Below are 13,875 nucleotides of genomic sequence, written 5' to 3' on the forward strand. Positions count from 1 at the left end.
ATTTGATTCTACAGCATATCTAGCAGTGTTGTTTATCAAATAATAAACTTGGTTTTTAAACTTGTTTTTTTTTTTCAGTGCACAAAAACCTTTCATCTATGGCATTACTTAGACGCACACAGACATCAAGAAACAGCATATGAATCTCAACAATGGTGACAATCAAACAATATATCCAGATAATCAGATCAACTCTGAGCATAAAACAAGCTACAAAAAATCCAGCTGCATAATTTATTAATGACGCAATGCATGCTGGGAGATAAGGGTGAGTTTTGATTGGTAGTACCCAGCATGCACTGCAGCATGAAGCATTTCATTGATTGTCACCATTGTTGAGAGTCATTGATGGCTAAGTAATAATGTAGAGGAAAAAGTTTAATGCACTAAATGTTTTTAAAATCCTTTATATTATTTGACAAACAACATTGCTCTCATGCTGTAAAATTAAATGGCTTCTATTACTAACATTAAAAACACAAGTCCTATATAATCAAAACATTAGACACTGAATAAGATCAGGGATTCAAGCAATTACATGATAGACAATAAACAGCCAACATCACCTGATCTCATTTTCTCATGGCTCTTTTGCCACAACAAATGTGCTTTATAAACACACAATTATAGCAGCCAGAGAAAATTTTTTTTTTTTTGCTAAAAAGTCAAGGGTCAAGAGTCCAACTAAAGCAAACGCTAACCACCATCTTGGTGTTTTAAAATACAACTATTGATTTCATTAAAAAGGAAATTAAATAAAGTAAATCTGGTTAGTAATGAGTGAAGCTGGTAATGCTGTTTGTGGAGTTGTTTAATCCTCTTCTGCTGAGATCGTCACAGATTTAATGTGCTGCCATGCATGTCACATTTTTTTGCGGTGCTTATTCCAACCAGAATTCAACATCTGTCTGATGTTGGAGCTTGACGCCAAACAAACGTTGGGTTTAGACGTCAACCTGACTTTAATTTTCAACCAAAATATGACGTCTGACTGAAGTTGGATTAGTTGGAGTCCAGCGTCTTCCTCACGTCACATTGACGTACTGTGCCTGCTAGGAAAGCACAGTAACTTCTCTTTAAATGAAATCTGAAACATTTCTGTCACTTAATTGAAAGTTAATTCACATAAAACTCTGACATTCATAAAATATGGTAGCATACAGCTAACAAATGTCAATTTGAAATGTAACATGCAAAATGGCAATGCAAGGTGTAAAATGGCAATGTATTTCTGTATTTGAATTTACATTTTCCATACGATATGTGCTACATCTGGAGCAAAAAAAAATTTCAAAATCAAAAATATAATAATTTGCATTACTACACTAGCTTTAACATAATTAGAACATACGTTTGAACATTTATACGTTTTTAAAATTTACGATTAAAATTTATTACAGAAATTAGATGTTTAAAATGTTCAAGCAAATATTGTAGCAAAATGATAATTTAAGTTATTTTTCCTAGCATTTACACTCAAAGTTAAGGCACTTGATGCAATGATTGGCGGAGCGGGGTGGGGAGGTGATCAGCTCGGAATCCTTTTTTTAAATCCACACTGAATTTTGCTACGTTCATTGCGGGTATTTATAAAAATGCAATCGTAAGTGTCTTAACTGTGAGTGTAAATGCAATTAAGAAAAAATAGCATTTAAATTATCATTTTGCTACAATTTTAGTTGGAACATGTTAAAGGGTTGATTCACCCAAAAATGAAAATTCTGGCATTAAAGGGCACCTATTATGCAAAATTCACTTTTACATGGTGTTTGAACATAAATGTGTGTTGGCAGTGTGTGAGCAAAACCACCCTAGAATGATAAAAATCCACCCAGTGGTTTTTTTACAATCTCAATAAATCATAAGCACTGTCTCAGAATGAGCTGTTCTCAGATTCTGTGCAATGTGACGTAGAATTGCGCAAGCCCCTCCCACGACTGTTGAGTGACACTTCAGTTTGAGCATAGACCCACCCTGAGTGAGCTGGACACAGAGTCCGCCATTGTTCGACGCTTGAGCAGCTGTAGACAAGAATGTCTCCTAAGCGATTGAGGTGTGTTGTTGTTGGATGTAAGAATGAACATAGCAGTCTTCATTTACTCTCGTTGTTACTCGAGGATGGATCTGTACTGTTTGTGATCCAGCTTACAGTCTCTGGAGCGACAGGACAGAGAGCACGCTCTTTATCACAGCTCTTTGAGTCGGATATAAGGTTTACCAGTTTATTTAGCACCCACTGAAAAGGTGTGTTTATATTTGTTTACTGTTAGTTGTAAAGCGTGTTTTGTGTACTTTGCTGTGTATGTAGATGATAATGAAAGGGAGAGAGAGAGAGTTTATGGATAAGACTTTAATGCTCACATCTTATACTGTGTTTATTCAGCTCTTACTGTGATTCTCTGGAGTAAAACTAACGCTCATCTTTTGTGTGATGTACAATAAACTTCACTGAACTCATCAGTATATTTTGGTCATCATTCGGACGGGGTTTGCTACACCAGGCTTGTATTAATAGTGGATAAAAGCAGATGACAAATAAATTATAACCATAATTAAACTAAACTATACCTGTTCTATCTCTATACAGTATATATTCTCTGGCTCTGTGGGCATTATTGTCCGACTCCGAGTCGAAATGAACACCGCAACTGAGAGTTTCTGTTGAGATTGTCCTTCTGGTTCTTCTGAGCGTGAGCTCATGAGGCTCCGCCCCCTGGGCCGGCAGAAGCAGTTAATTTGCATTTAAAGGGATACACACTAAAACAGCGCGTTTTTCTGAGCCCCAAAAAATGACAATTTAAACATGCTGTAAAAAATTATCTGTTGGGTATTTTGTGCTAAAACTTCACATACATACTCTGGGGACATCAGAGACTTATTTTACATCTTGTGAAAAGAGTCATAATAGGTGCCCTTTAAATTAAAAAATCCGCCGTTTAATAGGCTACTGATGTAGCCGAAAACACTTAAGTCAAGATCAAAACTTTGTCTTCTCATATTATGACTTTTACTTTTTAAACAGAGAAATATCTGACACTGAGCAGAAATATACACACACAGTATAGCCTCATATAAATACTTGATATACTTCATACTTGATATGCAAGATTTGCAGTTGGCATTAAAATACTAGACTTACGTTACCCGAAGAGGAACGGCTGCTGTTATCATCATCTGTGATGTCCACCACGACACTGGCAGCTGAACTTGAACTTTCGTCAAGCGTGTCAGAGGTTTGGGGTTCTAATCCGCATTCGTACAGGTTTTTTTTTATTTTTTTATTTTTTTAAACCGATTATGCTCATCAGTGGTTGTATATCAAGCAGGGACACATTTGTGTGCATTATATTTTTTGATTTCACCGGAACGAATAGAGAGTCTCCGCAACGTATTGAAGCGCGCGTCCGAGTGAAGACAGTGCGGTGTGTGCGAGCCACAAGAGAAAACACTGTATCCGCGCCACTGATCGCAGCGGCAACGAGCACTTTGATCACTTGATTTAAAAAACACATTTCAGCGCTAGAGCTCTTATTTAACAAGCGAACGAAATGAATGCTCTGCTGGTTAACTGGAGATGTTTTATTATTGGAACATTCATGCCGCGAGATGTTTTATAGGGGGCGGTAAAAAAAGTCAGGCACCGAAAGTTTCATTCTTTTTTGGTCTTGTTACTACCGTTTACGTTGGAACCGGTTCCCTACTGGAACCGGGTTTCGGTACCCAACCCTAGGTTTATATTATTGAAATCTGGCAACCATAAGCATGAACGCTCGTAAAAACAGTCTGTAATGTGTTGTCTCCTCCTTTATTCAACAAAAATATGTGGTTTTGGTCAAGTTTTCATTTTTTTTAAACATATTTCAGTCTCGTCTTTTTTTGTCAACGATATTGCATGTGTTTGTATAGTCACAGTTTAATGACGTGTCATCTCTCATCGTCTTGTCTTAGTCAGGGGAAAAAAGGTCATCAATGTACATTTTTTTGTCATAGTTTACGTTAACGAAATTAATTAACACTTTTATTTATTATTTTTTTTACCAAATTTGAGACCCCCTTCATTTTGCTTTTGAGGCTTTCAGGGGGGCTCATGGGTTAATCGGGGGGTCGAGCCCCACCCGGACCCCCCGTATTTCGCACCCTGCCACTGCTACATGGAAGTCCCATAAGTGAATAACGACACTGGACACTTAAACAATTAAATATTATATTTTAAACATATATTTTTATTTTAACGAGGAGGTAAGCTGCTTCTTCTTCATTCAAAGGGCAAATCACAAAATAAAACACTTCTTCATTACTGACACCTGCTGTTAGCCTAGACAAACACTATTCAAGCTCCTCTCCCCAGTATCAAAGCAATTTTTAATAAGCAGGAAAAATTTCCGACTTTAAACAAATACTTGCTTAGGGTGTTTGCGTTGTAAGAATGTGCAGGGATACTTTAGATTTAAAAACGGTGTCTCGTCAGGCAATGTTTTCTCAGTCAAATCATAAAATTTCCTATTGATTCAATAGAACGCGTGAGCTCACTATGGAATACCAATATGGCGGCGCGGTGGCTTCACTGTTTATGAAGTCATGAGCTATCCAGTCATTCTATATAGATCAGTGCATATTACTTAACAATTAGTTAATAGTCATGTGCCTCAACAAGTCATAACATAATGATACATTTGCAAATCATTAGCTGGGTCATTCCAGAATTGGAGGACATTTCATGTCCCACCTATGAAATTTCAAATAATCTATGTACAATATACAAAAAATGCAGTCACTGTGTAAAAAAACACTTGTCCTGAGACTAAATATAAATAGACTTGAAGATTTTTTTTTTCTTCAAAAATATTATTGAAAATAAAAAAAGTCTCTAGTACCCACTTAAGTGCCATTTTTCTCTTGTCCCACCTTCTAGATGATTCAAATAATAGAAATGTTGCAATAAAGTTATGTCCCACAACATACGTGCAACCCTGTTACCGAAACATATATTTAGCCTGGCAGAAGAAGAAAAAAACAGTGAGTGACATGATTCACAGGAAATGACATCACTAAGCAGTTTGCCGCCAGAATGGGTAGAACAAAGGTATGTTTTCTTTTCGATTTTTCATATTATTATACAACTTTTAGCCTTGATTGAATGTGTCACTCTAACAAATGCAACCCTGTTACATTTATTATCAGAATAAGACAAACTCATTTAAAGGTTTTCTTATTTTTTTTACATAAGTAAGTTTGTCCTAAAGATGACAGTAAGAGCTAGCTAAACAGCTAGCTTCTATTCATGAGAAAAAGCTAACATTAGCATTAATTTGCAACCCTGTTACCATAATTAGAGTAACAGGGTTGAATCTCTTTCAATCCACTCATAAGGGACAATCTATTATCAATAGTTCAGCTAAATAATTAATATAATTTTTATTATAATTTAGCATACATTTCATGTTATTAATGTATTACTATGGGGTGCCAGATGTAAAAATTCAGATACAATTTTATAGCTGATATATTTAAATTATTTAGCTCACTTTCCTCACATTTCGCAATTTTTTCTTACATTTAAGACAGAAATTCGGGTAAAACATGTAGCAACAATGACATCCGGCCAGCTGCTTTTCAAATTAAGTGAATCATGAGGGTGTCGAACACATCTTCTTTGTCCTTAGGAAGACAGCTCTGGTTATCATTATTCCCTACGGGGTAATTCACCAGTGCTAGGGTGGCTGAATTCCCCCCAGTTCAGCGTGAACTCCCCGTGACTTTATAGACTCGTGACATTCCAACGCACGCACACAAACACACTCTGGAACAGAAACAGAAACCCACTACAGAAAAGGACTTTTACCCATAAAGTCACTCTTAAATGTACTAAATATATCCCTTTTTGTGTTAAGAGGTGTGTGTAAACCATAGGAAAGCATATATGTCCTATTGTAACATTAATAGAACTGCAAATGCCTATACTAATGCATAATAATGTATCTATCTTTGCATTGCTACAACATCTATATTCTATTTTTGATATCTCTGTAATCCTCTCCAGCTAACGGAGTTGAATTCCGATAGCAGAATGCAGTGATGCGCATTGTTTTATACATTTCATATGTCTGGAGCAAATCCTCTCAAGTTAAATTCCCTCATGACTCATTCCAGTGGGCGTCGTCCACCGGACAAAGGAACCTTTTCCTTTCGAAATGCTCTAAGATGATTCTTCCCCCACGAAAAAGGGGACGTGGGACACTGCTCACGGAACACTGATAAAAGTCCAAACTTTCAGCTTTTCTTTCTCTCTTGCTCTCGCTCTGACCTTCTTCTTCTCCACGCGCAGCGCTTCTCCTCCCAACGGAACCAGCTAGTCCAGGCCTTGCCTTGGCTTCTCCTCTGGGACGCATACCCTCGCGTCATGTAGAAGCTGCCGTTCTTTGCAACTAAGTTATATATATTTGCCTCTCCCTTCCCGGGAGATGAATCTTATTTTCTGGTAACGTTACATTCAGTGAGCCTTTTAAGCTTCCCGCGACACCGGAAGACACAGCTCACACAGGACACCATCCGCGCTTCCTGCCTTTCAGCATCACCCGAACAGAGAACAAACTTGCAAGTAATTTTGATCTCCCTAAAGCTGATTTCAGGTGTCTAGTTCTTAGGTCTGTGAATTAAGTTACCCTCTTTTCTTTCTTTCTTTCTTTCTTTCTTTCTTTCTTTCTTTCTTTCTTTCTTTCTTTCTTTCTTTCATTTCACTTATTCTGATCAGGTTCTTATGTTCTTGTTTGGTTAAATGTTTGTTTGTTTTATTGTTTGCATTTTTACGTACGTTTATATTTGTAGCTCATATAATATCTCTAGTTTACATTTATTAAAACCCATTCATACTTTGACTGTCTCTGTGTTTGAAACCCCACCTTATTAAAGTCAATGAAATAAAAGATCTAAGCTACACGCTCGATAGTATAGACTACTTTGAGTAGTTTTAATTCATAAACTCCGAAAGTTTTATGTTCGTGGCTAGAAGATAAACTTTCTTGGAGTTTGTAAACGGGATACCCCTTCTTAACTGTGATAATCTTACATTTATTCGCTGGACGAATGACTGATGACCAAACCAGTTACAGAACAAGGTAATCTCGAAAATTGATAAAGTAAATATATATGCGATTTATTAATTATGACCATGAGTTATGATTAGTAATGTTTCCAAAATTCCCTATATTCTTGAGCTAATTCGCATTGACCCAGAGTCAGAGTCATTTACATTACAAACATGTTCTTTGCAATTGTCAACAATATGTTTAAAAAAAAAAATTAAATCTAAATATTAAATCCAAAAATTAAATGTAAATCTTAAATCTAAATTTTAAATCTAAATATTAAATCTAAATCTAAATATTAAATCTAAATCTAAATATTAAATCTAAATCTTAAATCTAAATCTAAATCTAAATCTAAATATTAAATCTACCAGTAATGTATCTATTCAACCCCTGTAACTTTTTGCAACCCTGTTACTTACATTTCAACCCTGTTACTATATCATTTTTATTAAAATAATCATAAATTACTTTTTTAGCTCACAGGGGCTTGAGCTATTGTCTTTACCGTAGTTTGAAGGATTATATGCATTATGCATTTGAGCAAATACTTGAAAATATATACTGAAATCAGTCAAATTAAACATGTCACACTTTAAAACTTGGCAAAGATGGAACTCAAAAGTTACTGAAATGAATTTAAATCAAGTTTAAGGAAATTATATTTAAAAAAATCAATAAATATACTTTTTTTCAAGTTCCTCGGTATTGGCAACAGGGTTGCACCGAGCACAAAAAATATATATATATTATAAAAAGTGTGCCTTTGATACCTGAGCTGGACGAATCAAATTATTTAATGTTATATTGCCTGTTTTTATGAAATACATAATAAAAAATAGTAAAATAAAGGGCCAATTTTTCAAAATTATGGATGCCTAAATTGTCTTCCAATTCTGGCATTGAGGGGTGGGTCGAAAAGGCTGAGGCGTGTATGCGTATGCGGAACATGACGATTGCTGAAAGAGCTTTCTTTTTTTGTTCGATCATCTCAAAGGAGAGGCTCGAGATGAAATAAAATATCGACCTAGCATGGATGAAGATGATCCGGAAAAAAATATTTCATATTATACTCACGGCGACAATTGGAGGGGGAAACATTACATGAATTCTCCCAAGCACTGTTGGGTCTATTTGATATACTTAACCCTCTAAGGGGTTTTTGGGGTCCTTGAGAAGTTTTGACATGCCCTGACATTTGTGCTTTTTTTCAGTTGCTTATAAACATATTAATGGCAAAGGTGTAATTACACTCTATTTAGCACAAACAGGGCTACCATAATATGTGAGCAACATGCACATGTTTGTATTTTTGAGAGAATAATGTTTATGCATGGTTATTGGAACAACAAAAAATTAAAGTTTCTGAAATAAGGCCACAAAACACATACTAAATATGTGTCCACAAGACTTTTGACTAACGGATGTTGTTGCCTTGAGTTTTTGCTTCAAAATGATTTGAAAATCATCCTGCCTAATCATTCACATAAAACAATACATTCATTTAAATTTTGGGTAACACTTTATTTTGATAGTCCGTTTGTTGAGACTTTACTAGTTATTAGTAGCCATTCAGTAGCTTGTCAACAGTGCATCAGTTGACATTCAACAACACTGTTTCAACTGCCAAATAACATACGTTCAACTGACTGCCTATAGACTATAAGGTACAATTCAAGTGTTAATCTACAGATTTTACAAAAAAGTGCCTGTTGACTGTCAATATTATTTTGCAACAGGTTATTAACCAATTGGCGACTAACTTTCAATTGTCAACTAACTTTCTGTAGATTGAGTACCAACAACTCAAGATCAATCTGTCAGTTAAAAGTCAACAGTCATGTCAGCATATGAAGTATATGATACTGTATATCCTACTCAAGGGGTCTCATGTGCATCAAATTAATCATTATTTTAGCTGATTCAAAACTGTTTTTAAAAAATTGTTAACCATTTGTAGATAATCTGTTGATAGTCAACAAAAGATTACATGTAGTTGCTTATTTGTTGCTTGTCAACAAATAAATTGTTTATGATCAGTAGACTATTAATAGACATTATCCACTAAGCATAAGTAGATATATTTTAGGACTATCTAATTAAAGTGAAAGACAGTTGATATCAGTAGAAAGTCTATAACCTATCAACAGATTAATATATTGTTTATGATCAGTTGACTATTAATAGACATTATCCACTAAGTGTTAGTAGATATATTTTAGGACTATCTAATTAAAGTGAAAGACAGTTTATATCAGTAGAAAGTCAATAACCTATCAACAGATTGCATACCTAACCTGACTGAAGTAGAACAAACACTATGGCCAGCACATCAGAGAAAAGAAAATCACTTTTATTAAATAAAAAAAATAATAATACAACCCATTATTTACCAGGATATCACGATCACATCTGAACCATCTGATTATATGAAAAAAATTATATTGAGCATTCCAAATGAGAAAACTCTCAATAGTCTACATCATTTCAAATGCCCGAGGCCAAGATCAAAAGTTATAAACAACAATAACAATAATTATTAATTAATACATTTAGCCTTTCATGACAGTAAGCGTTACAGAAAATCGCATATTAAATGCAGTTTAACGTTATAACAGTTACTCTTTTAAGAAATAATCTCTGTTCCACTCGCTTCGGAGGATTAACAGACAAGACTATAGTTTAAACCCTAACAATACCTTCTTTAATCGTTTAACCATTTTGTAACATTTAGTTTATTTAACGTTACAGTGAGACGCAAAAGGCGTTTTCTCCTATAGAACCATAATACACCAAAACACAATATAAATTAACAAAATACATAATTTTTATTAGCTAACGTAACGTTAGATGTAATCCAAATCTTTATAATCCATACGCAAGCAAGAAACAGATCCAAATTCAGCCCTTCATCCACATCCAGCGATCTCCATCTCCATTCTCAGCAGCGACCGTATGTCAAATCCCGCGCTCGTGATGAATTTAAATTCAAAAATTGCGCCCTCAAGAAGCGTTACGACATGTTTTACGGCAGTGATATCAAACGCTCATTGGCTCTCGCCTGCTTCGTCACAGATTGCAGCATGCCGTGTTTCAGTTGAAACAACATTGAAATGCAGAAGCGCGCGCGCCGTCTTCACGCAGAGGGAAGCTGGGTTAACATTTTCATGGATTAATAACTTAAATTCTGCTCTGACCCTTATACAAAACTATTATTTCACGAGTTCACACTTACAAATAAGTCAGATAGAATAAATGCGTATTTGGCGTGCTGTCCGAGGAGAGGGCTCCGGGCTCGGTATTTGGCCCGAACCCAGAGTACTCCCCCCGTATTCCTGGCTGTGAAAGAACAAGCCAAGAGTGAGGAGTCGGGGTGGTGGAGGGATGCTGAAAACTGTCAAGGAAGTTAGGTGAGTTGACAGAGTGAATATATATATATATGCTTCCTCTCATGCTGATAGTGTAGACATGGTAATTGTTTGATGAGTTAATTGATTGATTGATTGCTTGATTATTTGAACGTGCTCCTCCCGAACTTTGTTAATAAAACATCATTTCACGAGTTCACACTTACAAATAAGTCAGATAGAATAAATGCGTATTTGGCGTGCTGTCCGAGGAGAGGGCTCCGGGCTCGGTATTTGGCCCGAACCCAGAGTACTCCCCCCGAAAGCTGCAAATAAATGCCGGACAGCCACCAGAATGTTGATGTTGATGACCCCCCAAAAACTTGCAGAGTGCAAAGCTTAAGGTATCAGAAGTAGGAAAGGGTTAATCGCTGGAAGGCTTCTTGTAACATCGGATGGGAGTTGGTTGTCATGACGTTGGATGGTTGTGCCTCTCCGGTAGTAGGCTAGGGATGGTACGTAATGTACTTTTGCGGAAGAGAATGGTATAACCGCTGCAGTGTGATGGAGCAAGTGTGATGAGAATTAGTTCCTGCAGGAGCGGAGGAGATGACACTGCTGTAGCAGTGGATCAAACTTGATTTCGACTTGCTTTCCAACTATCTGATGCAGAAGGATGGAGAATTGAGTACTTGTGGGAACGGAAGAGGAAACACTGCTGCGGCAGTGAAAGCGAGTTGGATGGAGAAACGGAGCTCCTGCGGGAGCGGAGGAGATGACACTGCTGCGGCAATGTACCAAACTTGCTTTTCAACTTGCTTTTGAATATCGAAAACAATTTGGACATAGAACATGGAGGAGGTGTTAGTGAGGCCAGCAGGGGGTGCTCACCCTGTGGTCTGTGTGGGTCCTAATGCCCCAGTGTAGTGACGGGGACACTATACTGTCAAAGAGCACCGTCCTTCGGATGAGACGTAAAACCGAGGTCCTGACTCTCTGTGGTCATTAAAAATCCCATGGCATTTCTCGTAAAGAGTAGGGGTGTAACCCCGGTGTCCTGGCCACATTCCACACATTGGCCCTTACCAATCATGGGCTCCTAATAATCCCCTTACATTGAATTGGCTCTATCACTCTCTCTCCTCTCTCCACCTATAGCTGGTGTGTGGTGAGCGCACTGGCGCCGTTGTACTGTGGCTGCCGTCGCATCATCCAAGTGGATGCTGCACACTGGTGGTGGTTGAGGAGAGACCCCTGATATGATTGTAAAGCGCTTTGGGTGTACAGTAGTACATATGAAAGCGCTATATAAATGCCTCATTCTATTCTATTCTATTCTGAGCTCCTGCGGGAGTGGAGTAGATGACACTGCTGCGGCAGTGGAGCAAGTTTGGACGGAGTAACGGAACTCCTGCAGGTGCGGAGTGGATGACACTGCTGCGGCAGTGGACCAAACTTGCTTTCAATTTGCTTTTAAATATCCAAACTATTTTGGACGGAGTAAAGGAGGTCCTGCGGGAGCGGAGTAGATGAAGACTTCTGCGGCAGTGGACAAGTATGGATGGAGTAACGGAGCTCCTGAGGGAGTGGAGTGGATGACACTGCTGCGGCAGTGGACAAGTTTGGACAGAGTAACGGAGCTCCTGCGGGAATGGAGGAGATGACACTACTGCGGCAGTGGAAAAGTTTGGACGGAGTAACAGAGGACCAAACTTGCTTTCAACTTGCTTTTAAATATCCAAAACAATTTGGACATAGAACTGAGCTCCTGCGGGAGTGGAGTAGATGACGCTGCTGCGGCAGTGGAGCAAGTTTGGACGGAGTAACAGAGCTCCTGCGGGAGCGGAGTAGATGACACTGCTGCGGCAGTGGACCAAACTTGCTTTTAAATATCCAAAACAATTTGGACATGGAACTGAGCTCCTGCTGGAGTGGAGTAGATGACACTGCTGCCGCAGTGGAGCAAGTTTGGACGGAGTAACAGAGCTCCTGAGGGAGCGGAGTAGATGACACTGCTGCGGCAGTGGACCAAACTTGCTTTCAACTTGCTTTTAAATATCCAAAACAATTTGACATAGAATTGAGCTCCTGCGGGAGTGGTGTAGATGACACTGCTGCGGCAATAGAGCAAGTTTGGATGGAGTAACGGAGCTCCTGCGGGAGCGGAGTAGATGACACTGCTGTGGCCCAAACTTGCTTTTCAACTTGCTTTTAAATATCCAAAACAATTTTGGACATAGAACTGAGCTCCTGCGGGAGTGGTGTAGATGACACTGCTGCGGCAATAGAGCAAGTTTGGATGGAGTAACGGAGCTCCTGCGGGAGCGGAGTAGATGACACTGCTGTGGCAGTGGACCAAACTTGCTTTTCAACTTGCTTTTAAATATCCAAAACAATTTTGGACATAGAACTGAGCTCCTGCGGTAGCGGAGTAGATGACACTGCTGCGGCAGTGGAGCAAGTTTGGATGGAGTAACGGAGCTCCTGCGGGAGCGGAGTAGCTGGCACTGCTGCGGCAGTGGACCAAAGCTTGCTTTTAAATATCCAAAACAATTTTGGATATAGAACTGAGCTCCTGCGGGAGCGGAGTAGATGACACTGCTGCGGCAGTGAAACAAGTTTGGATGGAGTAACGGAGCTCCTGCGGGAGCGGAGTAGCTGACACTGCTGCGGCAGTGGACCAAAGCTTGCTTTTAAATATCCAAAACAATTTTGGATATAGAACTGAGCTCCTGCGGGAGCGGAGTAGATGACACTGCTGCGGCAGTGGAGCAAGTTTGGACGGAGTAACGAAGCTCCAGAGGGAGCGGAGTAGCTGACACTGCTGCGGCAGTGGACCAAACTTGCTTTCTTAAATATCCAAACTATTTTGGACGGAGTAACGGAGCTGGCTGCGGGAGCAGAGTAGATGACACTGCTGCGGCAGTGAAACAAGTTTGGATGGAGTAACGTAGCTCCTGCGGGAGCGGAGTAGCTGGCACTGCTGCGGCAGTGGACCAAAGCTTGCTTTTAAATATCCAAAACAATTTTTGATATAGAACTGAGCTCCTGCGGGAGCGGAGTAGATGACACTGCTGCGGCAGTGAAACAAGTTTGGATGGAGTAACGGAGCTCCTGCGGGAGCGGAGTAGCTGACACTGCTGCGGCAGTGGACCAAAGCTTGCTTTTAAATATCCAAAACAATTTTGGATATAGAACTGAGCTCCTGCGGGAGCGGAGTAGATGACACTGCTGCGGCAGTGGAGCAAGTTTGGATGGAGTAACGAAGCTCCAGAGGGAGCGGAGTAGCTGACACTGCTGCGGCAGTGGACCAAACTTGCTTTCTTAAATATCCAAACTATTTTGGACGGAGTAACGGAGCTGGCTGCGGGAGCGGAGTAGATGACACTGCTGCGGCAGTAAAGCGAGTTAGGATGGGGAACGTGGCTCCTGCAGGAGTGGTG

Source organism: Scardinius erythrophthalmus (assembly GCF_964197995.2).
Source record: "Scardinius erythrophthalmus genome assembly, chromosome: 3".
Lineage (NCBI taxonomy): Eukaryota > Metazoa > Chordata > Actinopteri > Cypriniformes > Leuciscidae > Scardinius > Scardinius erythrophthalmus.